The sequence below is a fragment of the Canis lupus genome, chromosome 3, assembly GCF_011100685.1.
Source record: "Canis lupus familiaris isolate Mischka breed German Shepherd chromosome 3, alternate assembly UU_Cfam_GSD_1.0, whole genome shotgun sequence".
NCBI lineage: Eukaryota > Metazoa > Chordata > Mammalia > Carnivora > Canidae > Canis > Canis lupus.
The window spans coordinates 85,057,054-85,073,178 of NC_049224.1; the positions used below are offsets into that span (position 1 = coordinate 85,057,054).

A 16,125-nucleotide genomic window follows, 5' to 3' on the forward strand; every position below is an offset into this window, starting at 1 on the left:
AAATTTTTTTAAGTTAAAATTTAAGAAAAAACAATTTAAAACATAATTACTTTTTTTTTTAAATTTCACTGTGCTCCAGTGTAATAGCCCAGGCCTTCAGTTACAGTTGTGTGTGCTGCCCTGGGGAATTCAGTGGCAAAGAAGAGTGTTCTCAAAACTGGGAAGGCTGAGAGGGGCCAGCTAGCTGCAGGATGGGCCGAAGGTGTGAGGTGAGCTCCAATCCCAAACCCAAATATTGGTGATGAGGAGGGCCGTTCTCTGGGCACAGCTGGTGAAGCCAGTTTTTGGACTGGCGAGGACCACAGGGAGAGCAGTCAAAAACAAAACAAAACAAAACAAAACAAAACAAAACAAAACAATCGTGTAGGTTTAGCTCAGTGTCTCTCAAGCTTTACCCAGGGACTTTATTAAAATATAGATCCATTCAATAAAATTCTGCATTTCTTACAACCTTTCAGGTAGTGCCAGGCTGCCGTCCACACTTAGATTGGCATGGTTGGAGGCTAAAGGGCACCCGATGACTCTCATTTAAAGGAGGGTTTCCCCGGAGCGCCTGGGTAGCTCGGTCGGTGAAGCATCTGCCTTCGGCTCAGGTCATGACCCCGGGGTCCTGGGATTGAGCCCCTCATCGGGCTCTCTGCTCAGTGCGGAGTCTGCTTCTCCCTCTCCCTCTGTGCTCTCTCTCCCTCTCTCTCAAGTAAATAAATAAGAAATCCTCATAAAAAAATAAAGAGTGCTTCCCACATGCAATCATTCGTTTAAGCACTAATTTATTCCTCCTAATAATATTAGTGTCCCTATTTTTCGGATGAGGAGACCGAAGCAGAGAGAAGTAACTCCCCCTCTAAGGACACGGAGAGTGGAGCTGGGATTCGAGCCAGGCAGCTGGTCCGACCATCTGTTTTCCTAAGAGGCGATGCTCCTGGCACAGAGAAAAATTGCATCATATGTGAATTTTCATCTGTAGGTAACAAGAGATAATGAGAGAGAGAGAGAGAGAGAGAAACGCTTTTTTAAACTGTAGATAATTGCCTGCCGTCGTTCCCACTTAGCCATGCCCTAGAGAGCGTGGGGTACCTCCCAGCTATAAATCTGGGGTTCCCTTGGTCCATCCCAGTTCCTTCCCACTTGTCAGACTCTAATGGAACAACATCCCGCCCGCTGAATTTCATTCCAGTGTAAAGACATATTTTGCCACGCGGCGCAGACCCTTCGATGCAGGCCAGCCGCCCATCCTGCGCTCAGCCGAGGACGCCGTGACCTGCTCCCGCTGGAAGAGCAGCTGGTGCGTGGGCCTTACCGACAGAGGAGGTGGACGGCACTCGGCTCCAGAGTTCTCCTACTGTTGTGACCCTATATAGGACTTCGGGCCCAGCCTGCATCCCGTGGGCGTCCCAGGCACCTAACCGTTGCTGAAGTCGTCCCACTGCGGCCCCTTGTCACCCTGCCTTTCGCGGACTGGTCTCTCTCCCCGGCCGGCCTTGACTTCTTTCTCTGGCTAATACCTACTTCCCCTTCAGACTCCAGCTCAGGCGAGTAGTACCCCTCCCGGAAGCCGTCCTTTGCCCTCCCCGGATGAAGTGAACACCCTGCTCTGTATCTACCCCACCCCCCACCCCATAGAATGCATTGCTCTACATGGTCAGGGGCTCCTGTCTGCTTCCTTCACTGTTAGGGTCAATTCCTTGAGGGTAGGATTTTTTTTTTAAGATTTTATTTATTTGTCCATTTATTTATGTGTCCATTGTCCACAGACAGAGAGAGACAGAGACACAGGCAGAGGGAGAAGAGGCTCCATGCAGGGAACCTGATGTGGGACTCGATCCCGGGACCCTGGGGTCATGCCCTGAGTCTCAGGCAGATGCTCAACTGCTCAGCCACCCAGGTGTCCCGAGGGTAGGATTTTTTTTTTCTCTGTAACCCATGAAGACTAGCCCATGTCTGGTTCCTAATAGGCTTTGGACAAGTGTTTATTGAGTGGACACGGAAAGTGGCCGAGCATGCGCTCTGTGCTGCCCCTCTTCCTGGGACGACTCCAGTGGGCACTTGCTTCTCTCTCTCTCTCTCTTATCTAAGTTGTATTTCTCCTTCAGTTTTCAGCAACACCACCCACTTCCCGGTGCTTCTGGGACAGATGCTGCCCTTTATGACACATCTCTCAAGTTATTATTTCTGGCACATTTGTCTTCCTGCCCAGGCTGTCTGTCCCTAAGGCGCTGTCCCTCATCTGTTGCCCCTTCTAGCACCCTCCACAGCACTGGGGACTCAGTAGGCACCCAATCAATGCTTGCTTAGCAAATCAACAAATAAATCAGTGGGTGGTGATATTTGTGAGTTCAAAGTCAAGGCTTCCATGGGTAGCCAGGGCCGGGGAGACGGGGGCAAGAGATGCCAAGGGCGCTGAATGGAAGAAGGCGCTCCCTTGAGAGGCCGGCTGTGGACTTGCCCTAGCCTGACGGCGAGGCCTCCTTCCATCTGGGGCCCTGGGTGCTTGCGTGCCTCACCCTACTCCTGGCCCTGTTCCCGCTTCCTCCTTGGAGAACTCAGGCCTCTCTCCATGCAGGCAACAAAAATCAAGCACACACATATTAAGCCAAAAAAGCTGGAATTGATTCGCTCATTATTAATAAAAAAAATCACAAGAAGGGCAGGGCTTGGGGATTCCTGGAACCAGGAATTCCAGCAGAATTGGACCCCTCTCCGCCCTTTCTCTTCCCCTTTTCCCTCTGCTCCTGGTATCAGACCGGCACCCTTTATGATATAAAATCTATTGGCTCTGTTCCTCTGGGGGGCCCTCACTGCTACGAGGCCGATAGTAGTTTCTTGAGAAAATGGATTCATACCGTCTCCTCCCAGCCCCCCTCGAATCCCACCCTGCATGTGGCGTGTGGAGAAAGGGGCAGGAGCCTGCCCAGGCCACCTGGGGCCTCGGGGGCACCGCTTTCATCTGTGTCTCTTGGATCGGGGTGTTGAGAGCATCTGAGAGGGCCCACGGGGCCCTGCAGCCTGCAAGGGGAGTGCAGAGGCCCTGGGGGCCCGGAACACCTGCTCCCCATAAGGCAGGGGAGGGGCGCAGGGGATGTGGGATGCAGGGGGGCTGGCAGGGAAGCCGAGGCTGGGATGAAGAGGTCTCCCAAAGGCTCGGCGCATGGGAGCGGTTCTCAGCACCCCCCCCCCCGGGACCCCCCTCCCCAAGTGTCAATGCTCTCTAGGGACCACGGGGTTGTGCAGGAGGCAGGGAACCCAGGCTCCAGAGCACCCAGCCCCTCAGGCCTCCTCTCTCTCTCCCCGCAGCCTGACTGGCCATGCGGTCTTTCCAGGTTGTCAGGGAAAGATCTAGTCCTTGCCTCAGGGCAGGGCTGGGCCCCTTGGAGCTCTCGGAACTCCAGCCTCTGCCCCACTGGCTGGCTGGGTCCTCAGCCAGGTGATTCAGCCTCTTGAGAAAGTAAAACAGGGGGCACCTGGGGGGCTCAGGGGTGGAACATCAGCCTTTGGCTCAGGGCATGAACCCTGAGGTCCTGGGATCAAGTCCTGCATCGGGCTCCCCATGGGGGGCCTGCTTCTCCCTCTGCCTGTGTCTCTGCCTGTGTGTGTGTGTGTGTGTGTGTGTCTCATGGATAAATTTTAAAAAATAAAATAAAATGGGGGTGCCTGGGTGGCTCAGTCAGTTAGTTGTCTGCCTTTGGCTGGGGTCATGATCGAGTCCCACATCAGGCTCCCTGATCAGTGGGGAGTCTTCTCCCTCTGTTCCTCCCTCTGCTTGTGCGCTCTCTCTCTCTCTCTCTCTCTCCTTCACCCAAATACATTTCCAAAAAAAGTAAAATGTGCATCCTAACACCTACCTCTTAGTTATGTTGTGAGGTTTATCAAATGAGATGAGGCACGTGGAGTGCTTGGCACATGGGGTGGCCACCAAATGCCAGCCGTCGAGGGGCTGTCACCACGGTGTCCCCTCCATGCTCCCGGAGAGATGGGCCCTCTGCGCGGGGAGGGCCAGACCCCCCAGCCGACCTTGTTTCCCCCCAAATGCAGTGGTTCTGGAACTTCAGTGTGTGTGAGAATCACCTGGAGGACTGGCTAAAACCGGTTGCCGGGGCCCCCGCCCCGGAATGTCAGAGTGTGGGGGGGGGCAAGGCCTGAGAAGCTGCGTTCCCACCCTGTCCCCCGAGCGCGGCTGCTCGTCCAGGGACCCTGCTTTGAGGACCGCCCTTGTCACGGAGCCCTGCAGGCCCAGCTGGACGTGGGAGCCGCCAGGGAGGCTCACAACACCCCTGGGACTCTGACTGCAGGGCTCTGGGGGGGTCACGTAGCTATCGGCAATGCCTCCCACGCGTGTCGCCCGGGCCGCAGGTGGAGAACCGCGGTTCCTGGGGCGGTGCGGGGACAGCGGCCGTGCCCCCGTGTCTGGGGTTAGGACAGGGGGTGGCTGCCGGCTTGCTGTGCAGCGCCCCGGGGAGAAAGTGCAGCTCCCACACTCAGCGGGAGACCCTCCTCTCCGGGTGCCCTCTCTCAGCCCCCCCCCACCCTCTCTCCACCCTGGCCCGTGAGGTCCCCAGCGCAGGCCTCAGCCCCAAGGTCCGGGCCAAGGCTGACCGGCTTCTCCTTCTGCGTCCAGGTCTCTCTCCGTGTGTTGGGTTTCTGGGGCTGGAGCGCTACCACTGACCACTGGAGTTTTCTGGACTGTAGGCTCTGACCTGCCGAGGGTCCCGCTGTCCCACGCCTGCCACCTGGGACTTGCCCCGGGTCTGCGCCCTCTGGGTCCGGCTCATGCAGCGGGACTTCTGCTCCCTTTGTGGATCCTGTGAGGTTCCAGGCATTCATTTAAAACACCAGAGGTAAAGCCTGATATTTAAATTTCCTTACCCTTTGATGTTAACAACGCAAATAGATCCTCAAAGGGTATAATATTGACCTTGGCATCTCGGCTCCTTGAAAAAAAAAAAAAAAAAAGGAAGTGCTCCATTGCTGAAATGCATCATTTCTAATTAGAGCCTTTGCTGGGCTGAGGACACTGGAAAGGCCCCTCCCTTGTCCTCCCTCAGCGCTCCCCACCCTGGCTTTCCTGCCCACTGTACCTTCAGTCTGGTCCCCACACTCTGCCCCCAGCCTCTCCTTTCACGAGCCCCACTCACTCTGACCACAGAGAGCACAGGCAACTTGCCACCCCCCCCAAGGATGGAAGTAGGTGGGGGTGATTTATCATTTCCCATATATTTCTAGGTCTCAGCTGGGACTTTTCTCCCCTGCCCGGGGCCTCTCCAGGCCCGGTTCATCTCCTGTATTAGTCAGGACATGATAAATGATGCTGCTCTAACAGGTGCACCCCCAAATCTCAGAGGCTTACCCTCCAAAAAGGGTTTCTTCTCACTTAGGTTAAAACTGGGCTCGGCGTTCCTCCCCCATCCTGAAGCTGCACTGTCCTGAAACCGTGGTTTCCTAAGTACGTGTGTCACTGCGGGAGAGGAAGAGAGGGATGGAGGAGGGACACACTGGGCCTGTAAGTGACACAGGTCATCTCTGCTCCCTGTCGGTTGGCCCAAAGTAGCCGCGTGGCCCCAAGCAGACTGTGGGAAGTGCGTGGAATTTTGGGTGAGCAGAGCACTAACTGCTACATCGCCCCTTCCCAGGAGAAGTGGCCCCGGGGAACGTACTCTGTTTTCATGATGTTGCCTTGGATTTCCCAGCAAGACCAGCCCAGGGTATGGAGGGGGTGCCCTTAACTCTGCGCTTAACTTCCAGATGCATACTCTGTCCTTCTGGGACTCGGAATCTCCTGGATCTTTCTGCTCTTTGTCAGTTGGGTTCCGTCGGTGGAAAATGAGCACTGGGGAAGTCAGAAGCAGCAATGGCAAGTTACCAGCAGGAAATGAGGAGGTTGGAGGGGAGGGAGTGCTTTTCCCATATGGACATAGTTAACCCTGTGACAACCCTCTTTTCCCCCATTTTCAGGTAAAGAAACCAAGAAACAGAGAGGATAAGTAATTTGCCTAAGAACACACGGCTCGAAATGGTAACATTTGGATTTGCACCCAGGGAGTCTAGCTCAAGAGTCCTTGCTGTTAACATCTATCCTACCACGCCACATTGCAACCCACGTGTGGGACCCCGGAGCCCGGCCTGCCTAGGTCTGGGGGCGCATGTTCCTGCGGCCTTCATCTCCTGGCTTCAGTGATGGCTCTGGCCCCCAGACTCCCCACCTTCTAGGTCCAAGGAGGCTGTAGTTGCGGGATCTCTGGGCCTCTGTCACTGCAAGGCCTCTGCTTACCCTGTGATTTCTTTTTCTTTCTTTTCTTCTCTCTCTTTTTGAAGCTCTCTAGTTCAGCACAGCACAGTGCTGCCCTTCTTTGTCAGTTTAATTGCATTTTCCAACAAGATACACTGAAGTCCTGACCCCAGGTCCCCAGAGTGTGCCTTTATGTGGAAATGGGGTGGGGGCGGTGCTACAGATGCAATTAGGTAAGATGAGGTCATAGGGGAGAAGGGAGGGCCCTTAATCCAAGATCACTGGTGTCTTTATCAGAAGAGGGAAGTTTGGACGCAGATGCGTGGAGAGAACACCATGTGAAGACAGAGGCAGTCACTGGACGGATGCGTCTACAAGCCAGGGAGTGCCAAGGATTAGCCACAGCCACCGGAGGCTGGGCGACAAGCATGGGATGGGTTCTCTCTCAAAGCCTCCAGAAAGAACCAACCAACCCTGCTGATGCTTTGATTTTGGATGTCTCACCTCCAGAACCACAGACAACAAGCTGGTTGCTCGAAGCCACCCAGTTTGCGGTGCTCTGCTACGGCAGCCCGAGTGAAGGAACACCCTCCTTTGCCGTGGCTGCTCCCTCTGTCCCCATCCCCACCACTGCCCTCTCTCACAGTGCCGCTCCGGCCCCTCTGGCTTCCTCGCCCCTCCAGTCGGGACTCCAGGGCCTCAGGACCTTTGCACTTGCTGGGCCCTCTTGCTGAAGATATGATTTCCCTCAGATGTTCACATGGTGCCTTCCTTCATCATACATTCCTGGGCAGGCTGGAGAGGCTTAAGGACCACTACTCATACTTCAGGTCCTCTGGTCCTCAGGCAGACTACTAAAATCTGCCCGCAACTGTAAACAACACCAAAGATCTCAACAAATATTCACCAGAAGAAGCAAACCTCCTGCAAGGAGCTTGCTGAGGAACGGACATTCTAGAGCTAGCTTGAGTTGGCTTGCCCACCCGGGATCTTCTGGCTCTTCTCTTCCACTGCGTCGTGTCGGAGATCAGCTGTCTGAAGTAGAAACAACAACGTGTCGGTCCGCAAGGTCTTTGGCCTCCAAAAGTCACAGAGAAGCCAATAATGAATGTCTTGGGACATTCAGCAAACTGGAAGCCCTGACAAAACTGATAGATTTGGTGACGGCTGTGACAAGAGAGCATGACTGAAGAGGAGGAATCAGGTCAAGGAGCAACCGACACCAGGCAAACAGAAACCACCTCACACCCCTGAGGGTCAAAAAAGAACAAAACAGAAACAAAAACAACAACAAAACAAAAGGACCACAAGGAAACCCCAGCAAATAAGGTTAGCGAGGATGTGGAATGCTTGCCGCATTGTTGGTGGGAATATGAAATGGTGTAGCCACTCCGAAGAAGAGTATGGAGGTGGCTCCAGAAAATAGAATTAGTGTGTGATCCAGCGATCCCACCTCTGGGTATATACAGAAAAGAAGGAAAAGCACGGTCTTGAAGAGTTATTTGTACACTTATGTTCGTAGCAGCGTTATTCTAAGTAACACTTAGTATGGCTTCCAGTAGCTATATATATATTTATATATATATATATATAAATATATATATACTATATTATATTTAAGCTCTAAGGTAGCTAAAAGCAACCCAAGTGTCCATCAGCAAGTAAATAAATGTATACACAAAATGCGGTACACACACACACACACACACACACACACACGTGCGTGCACGCGTGCTCCCACACTGGAATATTACTCAGCCTTGAATAGGAAAGACAATCTGACACCTGCTGCAACATGGATGGACCTCGAAGATACGATGTTCAGTGAAGCAAGGTAAGCACAAGAAGAGAGACTGTGATTCCACTCACCTGACATACGCAGAGCCGCCATATGCATGGAGGTAGGAGGTAGAAGGGTGGCGGCCAGGGGCTGGGGAGCTCGGGGAGGCGCTGTGGCATGGATATAGTTTCAGTTTTGCAGGATGAAAGGAATCCTGCAGGTTGGCTGCACAGCAATATGGGCGTACTTATTGAGTTCTATACTTAAGAATGGTTAAGACGGTACGTGTTATGCTGTGTATGTTTTGCCAAAACTAAAAATTGTGTTTAATTAAAAGAAGAAACGTGAGAGTGATGCACCTGTCCGAGAGAGAGAGAGAGAGAGAGAGAGAGAGAGAGAGAGAGAGAGAGAGAAGAGTGGGTCTTTGGTTCAGCCTGGTCAGCGAGCTGTGGCCGCAGCCCAGACGCGTCTCCCAGGCCTGTTCCTTCAGCAGGTCCTGAGGGAGGTAGGCCTTGAAAGAGAGAGAGGCGTAAATGAGGTAGACATCCCCCCAAATCTAAAATCCTTCAAGTCTAAGACCTGATTTAGACTGCAGATGCCCTGCTTAAGCTAGAGAAATAAATGCATGGCTCTTTTTTTTTTAATTGCATTTTTTGAACAGGTAAGATGTGCATATTGTCCCAGATTCGAAAGGGGCTGCACAGCAGATGGTGTGCAAGTAAATTTCCCTTCCACCCTGGCCCAGCCACTCTCTCTCTCTCCTCTGAAGCAGCCACTGATGTGGGTCCTTTCAGAGAAAAGCAGACTTACTCCCCTCTCCCCCTTTTGTTTTTACCTGAATAGTAGTATTCTGGGCCCATTATTCTGTCCCTTGCTTTATCCTAAAAGTATATCCTGGACATGCTTCATACCCACATAGGTGAAAGTGCCTCCGTTTTCTCCTCTTTCCCTTGGAGGGAATTTATTTATGATCTGACATAAAAGGGACCATAGAGAGCCTATGGCCTGACGCCCACCTTCAGAGTGACCAGTTCTTGAAAGTCACCACCACTTCCTCCTCCTACTGTTTATTATTTATTTTTTTAATTTCCAACAAAAACAAGGAGGCTAGCACAAGGAGCCCCGTGGCCCAAGCAGATGCATTCATTATCAAGATTCTGCGACATTTACTTCATCTTTAATGTGCTCTGCTTTTGATTCCTGGCGGATGCATTTCAAGGCCAGCGTTTCTTCACGCCTACTCTCTTGTCGCTCTGAAACATCTCCACGCTGTGTCATATAACCACAGATTGACGACTGTGCCTCGCGAAATTAAGAGTGATTCTCTGATATTATCCTACGCCTCGCCTATAAGCAAATTCCCCCAGTCGTTGCAGAAATGTCCCTTTCAGAGCTGGCTTGTTCAAGAAGATCCATACGTTACGTGAGCCTGTTATGTCTCTTCAGTCTCTTTTAATCTTTTTTTTCCCCACCCTCTTTTCATCTCGAATACTCCTACCGCTATCTTTATCTCACACGGCTACCTTGTAGAAATGGGGTCAGTAGTCCTGCAAAATGACCTACTTTCTGGATGTGTCCCTTTGCCTCTTTGTGGTCTCATGGAAGTCATTGTACCTGTTCCCCGAGTCCTCCCCACTTCCTGTAAATGGAAGGGTTGGCTCTGGGGGCACAACAGGCAGGGACACCTCCTGCAGGTACTGCAGGCTGGGGTTGCAGCACTTTGGGAAACGCACCCTGTCCTACTTTCTGTGGCGCTCAGATTGATCATTGGTTGGGGGAGCGCAGCCTGATACCCCCCATAGCCAAGTCCCCCATCTGTCTGTCACCTAACGAGTTCATCCACTGGGGATCATTGCCCGAATTGATGATTTCCCCCGGAGTTACAAAATGACAATGCTCTGCTTCCCTCCTTCCTCCCACGTGTCTCAGGCTGCATTCCTCTGCCGGGCGTGCAGGACCCAGAGAACCCCTCTAAGCCACAGGTCTTGGTCTGAATGGCCTGTGGCCTTTTCTAAGACTCAAATCCACACCAAGATCTCATTTCTCGAATATCACAAAAAATCCAAAGACTCTCCCTTCAACTCAGAAACCAAGTCTGAGAGGACAATTCTAAAAAATCATTTCCCCAGGTTGGCATGGCTGGGAAGAGCACCTGGCTGCCCAAGGTACCTGACTGCTTGGGTGTAGAGCTTCGGAAAGTTCTGCTTCAAACAGAAATCAATCACATTATTTACTACCACACCCATACCCACCCCCCCCCCCGCCCCAACACACACAAGATATTCAAAACCAGATCAAGAATTAAACCCCAATGCAGCATTTCCTGTGTGTGACATTCTTTCAGAAACCTACGTTCCGTTCCGGGTTCCTGCCCTGGGGCACCCACTTTGGGAGGTCAGGGTGGTGACCTAAACCTGTTGCTAAGAGTTCTGGGAAAATAACCATTCGGGAACAAGACACCCCCTGAAGTTCAAAACGGAACCTAAGAACAAGGCTTTGAGAAAATTCATATTTCCTGTTGCTCGTAACCTTTCCTTGTTTGTCGGAGCAAGTTCTCAGGTCTTCCTTTTCTACCTGCTGTCCCACAGGTGAGAGTAATTGTCCAAGGATCACCTTTGGCTGAAAAGAAACAGGTTTTGGAACGCCCCTGCTGTGGTTGTCCTCACTTCTATTTGTCTCCTTGACACTTCTTTGCTCATCTGTTGAGCTGCTTGCTTGGGATTAGCCTGGCTGAAGGGAAAGTGTTATTTTATTTTTACTTAGGCTTTAAAAAAAAAAAAATCAGTCTCTGAAACAAATCAATTCCAAAACCAATAAAATCAGAGGTTGGAAAAAAAAATCAGAGGTTGGGAGAGTTAGAAAGGGATGCAGGAGCATCTAGGCCATCAGACTCAGGGCTTTTCAGCTAAGAGGCATCTTTAGAGAGTTTGTAATCAATTCTCTATTTACAGTTATGGCAAACTGAGCCCTAGGGGGATAGGGTGACTTTACCTGGGATCCTGAAGTGAGGTTGAAGCTTGAAACCAGGTCTCTCCATTAGAACATGAGGGGCCCCTCCCCACATTTTACGCACAATGAGCAAGAGGTCTGGAGAGGATAATCATGTCATTTGTCCAGAGTTAGGGAGGTACTGAGAGCCTGCTCTGGGCCAGGTACGGCGCCAGGCATGTCATTACACCACATTGCTCCCAGAACGAGTAACTGTGTCCTTTAGAAGGAGTAAATGTGTCCATTCTTCATGTGCCATGCAGCTGTTTCCCACAGAAAGCTCATTAGATGTGAATATTCAGCATTTTGTCATTGCAGCTTCTTTATCTCCTAATGGGTGAAATTCGCTCGCTGTGCTTTTTAAGGACAATTTTGCATGTATCAAAATATCCTCCAAAGGAAACAGCGACCCTAGATTCTCCGAAGTATGCCATTTCCTCCTCGTGTGAAGTAAGAGTGTGGAAGGGGCGGCCTAGAGGCCCAAGTTCTACACCTGGCCCTCCCCCCCCAACCCCTCAGCTGAGTGACCTTGGCCAAGTCCCCTGGCCTTCTCTGGCCTCACCTGCCTCCTGTGTTGAGCAAGGAGAAGGATATTCGCGAGAGATGATGCAACGACATCCAGCGGATGCAGCCACTGCATTCGTTTGCCAGGGCCACCATAATAAGTCCCACAGATTGGGCGGCTTTTGACAACCGAAATGGATTTTCTCACAGTCCAAGCTCAAGGTTATGGGCAGGCTTGGTTCCTTCTGAGGCCTCTCTTCTTTCTGTGTCTCCACAGTCTTTCCTCCCTGGACACCAGGATTAGGACGCAGCCTGATGCCCCCTCTTGATCCTAATCCTCTCTCTGAGACCCGGTCTCTAAATACAGAGGTGCTGGGGGGTCAAAACCCCAACATGTGAATCCTGAGGGACACGGTTCAGCCCACAACACCTACTCTGTTTATGTAACTGTGTTAGTCATTCTAGACACTGGAGAATCAACCGCCCTTATTTGTCTTCCCTTTGCCTTGCTGGAAGCACATCCAGGAGGCCGGGGCTCACTGGCACTCACTGGGATCACCGTCCCTCCATCACCCAAAGCCACTGCATTTTGGCAAGAGCTGGTGCAAAGTTCAGGGAGAGCCCAAACGAAGTTAAGAGTTGGGTGTTTGGGGGATCCCTGGGTGGCTCAGCGGTTGAGCGTCTGCCTTTGGCTCAAGGTGTGATCCTGGAGTCCCAGGATCGAGTCCCGCGTCGGGCTGCCGGCATGGAGCCTGCTTCTCCCTCTGCCTGTGTCTCTGTGTCTCTCTCTCTCTGTGTATCATGAATAAATAAATAAATCTTTTTTTTTTTTTTTAAAGAGTCGGGTATTTGGTGAGAAAACAGCAACAACAACAACAACCAACCAAGAGTGACCCTTTTGGGACTCTCCATCCTCTGCCTGACTTCTCCCCCAGAGCCACAGACCAACGTGCAAAAGGCAGGGGCCCGCAGAAGCCAAGTCCTGCTCTCTGGGTTACAAACACCAAATGACGGTTGTGTGCTCGGGTATTTTATCTCTGTAATGTGAGCCCACGTCAAGTGGGAGCACAAATAAAAATTTAAAAAAAAAATCACCATTTCAGAAGGCAGGTTTTGCTTATTCCGCAAGGTAAATCACCAGAGGTGCCATTTTCCTGGGAATCTCCAAACCAGACTTCAGTTTGGTTTTTTGGATTTTGGATGTTTTTCTAAACACAACTGTCTTCATTTGAGCTGCCCAGAGAGGATGTGCCCCTCTGGGTTTTCCCTCAGCTCCAGAGGGCAGCAAGCCGCATGCCCCTTGCAGATGGTCACCCAATGTTCCAGCATCGCATTTACGAGGCTTAAGCGGCTCCGATGTATTCCAGGGTGCATATGCTCAGCAGAAAAGTTCAGAAGCTGGCGACCCACGTTTGCCCAAATTGATTCCACATCTGCCTTAAGTGAACCGCTCTCTCTGATACAAGCGCGCTTGGTTGTTTTTCCTCCCCTCCTCTCCCAAGCCAGTGTGTGTGATTAGAGGTTGAAAAGAAAGGGGCTATTTTAGAAAAGAAGCAAAACACGGTGAAGGTCAGCCTGGGGTTCAGAATATTGCTGTCGGTTTCTGTCCCTTCTTTGAAGGCGACGGAGTTAATTCTGCTGTTGTAAGACATCCCAGGCCCTCGCTCACTTGCTCACACTGCACAATCCTCTAGTGTTTGGAAAGCTTGTTGCAGTAAAAGTCTCAACCAATAGAAAAATCAGGAAACCTCATCTATCCAGAACCATGCAGAAATAAAAAGCAAAAACCAAAAAGAAAAAAAAAATATCCTTGGGGCAGCCAAAATGTCACAAAGCCCTTGCAATTCAACTGTATCAGAGCTTCCAAATCCACATGAAAGGCGGTTACTTTCATTTGATGCCAGATTCCAAAATTTTGGCTAAGTGCTTCCCAATCTCACTGCAGACTGGGAGATGAAGCCGGGGCCTGCTCCTTACCAGCTGTGAGGCAGGGCAGAGAGAGATAAGGGACCCGGAAAGCTCACCAGCACAGCAGGTAAGCGCCTGACCCATCCCACAGCCCCTCAGGCACAGCTGCACAATCACAACAAACCCAAGTCATAAAGAGCTGCTGAATTATGTCCAACATCCTTTATTTAAGGTGGAAATGACATGTGAAACACATTTCAGAAAAGTAATTCAGATCATAAAATTAAGGGGCGCCTGGGTGGCTCAATGGGTTAAGCCCCAGGCTCTAGATTTTGGCTCAGGTCATGATCTCAGGGCCGTGACATAGAGCCCTGGTCGGGCTGCGTGCTGAGGGTGGAGCCTGCTTCAGATTCTCCCCCTCTGCCTGCCCCCCACTCTCTCTTTCAAAACAAACACCCCACAACTCTTTGCACTATAAGTGAGATGCCTAGTCAAACCTCTTGGTTGCATGCGACAAAAACCCAATCTAAAATGGTGCAAAAAAGGAAATTAACAGTACTTATTAATCCAGAAATCTCCTTGATTCAGACACCAGTGGATCCAGGAGGTGGAAACAGCAGCATCAGGACCTGGCTTCTTTCTTGTTTCCTCCTCCAACAGCGTTCGGTAGACCAGCTCTGCCCTCATGGCGGCAAGAAGGCTGCCAACACCTCCGAATCTGGTGAAGACGTCACCCTCCTCTAGTCTGACCACACAGGCCAGGAGTCCGCCCAACCCACGGACTGGCCAAACGTGGATCACATGCCTACTCCCGCGTAAAGTCAGCTTCACCCGGAGCAGGGCGACGGACGGGGTGGGACGAGCCAACAGGGAGTGGGAGGAGAAGAGAAGAGGGGTGCAATGTTCCCGTGAGAGAGGGAGCGAGGTGCTGGCAAGAGGAGCCGTTGAGGCCTACCGGGGGACATGAAGCCTGTAACTGTCTAGGAGATCCAGCGCCTCTTCCTTGGGGCTCTGGGTGTAACACTTAACCATTCACAAATGATTGTGACCTAGGACTTTTGTATTTGAAAAAAATGATCACGGCAATGTAAACGGATTGTGATGACTGAATTCCCTTTTGCACCATTTTGGGTTTGGTTTTCTGTCACTTGCAACCCAAAGGTTCTGGACAGCATCATTCATTCATTCATTCATTCATTCATTCATTGCATTTCATTTCCATTATGTACGGCCACCCAGAGAGCCCCAGGAGGAGGAGAGGGCTGCAGACTGTTCCCCAACTCTCCTGAGGAGCAGCAGGGACCCCTCCTTTCTCTCTGGTATGTTCAGATGGTCAGGGTTTGGGAAAGGCCGCTTAGGGGAGTAGTGAAGGGCCCCCTGCTACTTCCAGTCAGCTGGGAGAGCCTCAGGGAGGGCAAGCCAGGGGCCACCACCTGGGAACCCCTCCGCCGGGGCCGGTGGCCATGGGGTTAATGCCTTCTTGGGGCACATGTTCAGCTCCCCTGCCGTCCCACACACACAGGGGTGCCAGGGAGCAGGGCATGTCCTGCAGAAGGCCCCAGGCACGAGCAGGAGAGGTCTGGGAGCGTGAACTGGCCTCTGCCTCTCCGAGGAGTCCCCTCCCGGGTTGAGACCAGGGTGCTCTCATCTGCTCATGCAGCAGAACAGAGGAGCCTCGGGCAGGCCAGGAGCAGGGGAGCTTGCTGAGCATAGTGAGGCCTTGCGAGCCTTGCACTGGCCTGGACCTGAGAACGTGGGATTGAGCCTCCAGCTCAATGCTTTTCAGCCTACCTGGGGCCAAGCCCCGTTTTCATTTCTAAGCGCCAATCTACGGCAGCCCTGTAAAATACAATAAAATTAGTGTCATTGGGAAATTCTTTTATTATTATTTTTTTAAAGATTTTTCATGAAGAAAAAAAAAGATTTTTCATGAGAGACACAGAGAGAGAGGCAGAGACACAGGCAGAGGGAGAAGCAGGCTCCATGCAAGGAGCCCGACGGGAGACTCGATCCCAGGTCTCCAGGATCACGCCCTGGGCTGAAGGTGGCGCTACACTGCTGAGCCACCAGGGGCTGCCCTGGAAAATTCTTTTAAAATATTTTATTTATTCATTTGACAGAGGGTGAACGGCAGGCAGAGGGACGGGGGGGGGGGGGGGGGGGGGGGGAGAGGGAGAAGTGGGCTCCCTGCTGAGCAAGGGGCCCCCGCGGGGCTAGATGCCAGGACCCTGGGATCATGATCTGACCCCTGGCAGGTGCTTGACGGACTGAGTTGCCCAGGCGCCCCTTACAGGGCATCGCACCCACCGCCTCAGGCATGCAAAGCACGCACTCTCCTACTGAGCTACACCCCCCAAGGCGGAAATCTCTAAAAAAGTAAAAAACAAAACAAAACAAAACAAAAACAAAAAAACCCAGAAAAAACAAAACCACAATGCAAGCTTATGGTTTTAATTCAGATTCAAAAGATAAAAACTCACCTGTCACGTGGCCATGGACACATCTGAAGGCGTTTATGAATTAAGTAGGATGGATCGGGGTGACCTTGACGTCCAGGGTGACCGCCACGTGGTCTGAAGCTGCCGCCCCCTTCGTCTGCCCCCCTCTCATTCTGTCAACCGATCACTGGGTCCCTCCAGACACTAATGAGTGCCTGCTCCAGGCCACCGTCGGGCGGTCTCCCCCCCACACCTGCATAGCTTTGCTAAGTCCACACCCTTGT

At 51.8% G+C, this 16,125-nt stretch overlaps 3 long non-coding RNA genes across 6 annotated transcripts; 2 read left to right on the forward strand and 1 right to left on the reverse strand.

Moving 5' to 3' along the window:
- Positions 1–382: 382 nt before the first annotated feature.
- Positions 383–6,939, reverse strand: LOC106558596. 4 transcript variants are annotated; one of them, XR_005357350.1, is made up of 5 exons: positions 6,266–6,939; positions 5,652–5,824; positions 5,345–5,452; positions 4,864–4,928; positions 383–922 (listed from the first exon to the last, which is right to left on the reverse strand). It is a non-coding gene; the product is annotated as an uncharacterized LOC106558596 (long non-coding RNA). The 4 variants fall into 4 exon arrangements; XR_005357348.1 differs by having other exon boundaries at positions 383–961; XR_005357349.1 differs by lacking the exons at positions 4,864–4,928; positions 5,345–5,452; positions 5,652–5,824; positions 6,266–6,939 and adding an exon at positions 3,843–4,854 and having other exon boundaries at positions 383–961.
- Positions 4,111–5,852, forward strand: LOC111095312. The gene is made up of 4 exons (XR_005357352.1): positions 4,111–4,350; positions 4,616–4,835; positions 5,373–5,440; positions 5,740–5,852. It is a non-coding gene; the product is annotated as an uncharacterized LOC111095312 (long non-coding RNA).
- LOC119871265 lies at positions 5,955–12,575 on the forward strand. Its single transcript, XR_005357354.1, has 2 exons — positions 5,955–7,552; positions 12,335–12,575. It is a non-coding gene; the product is annotated as an uncharacterized LOC119871265 (long non-coding RNA).
- The last annotated feature ends 3,550 nt before the right edge of the window (positions 12,576–16,125 follow it).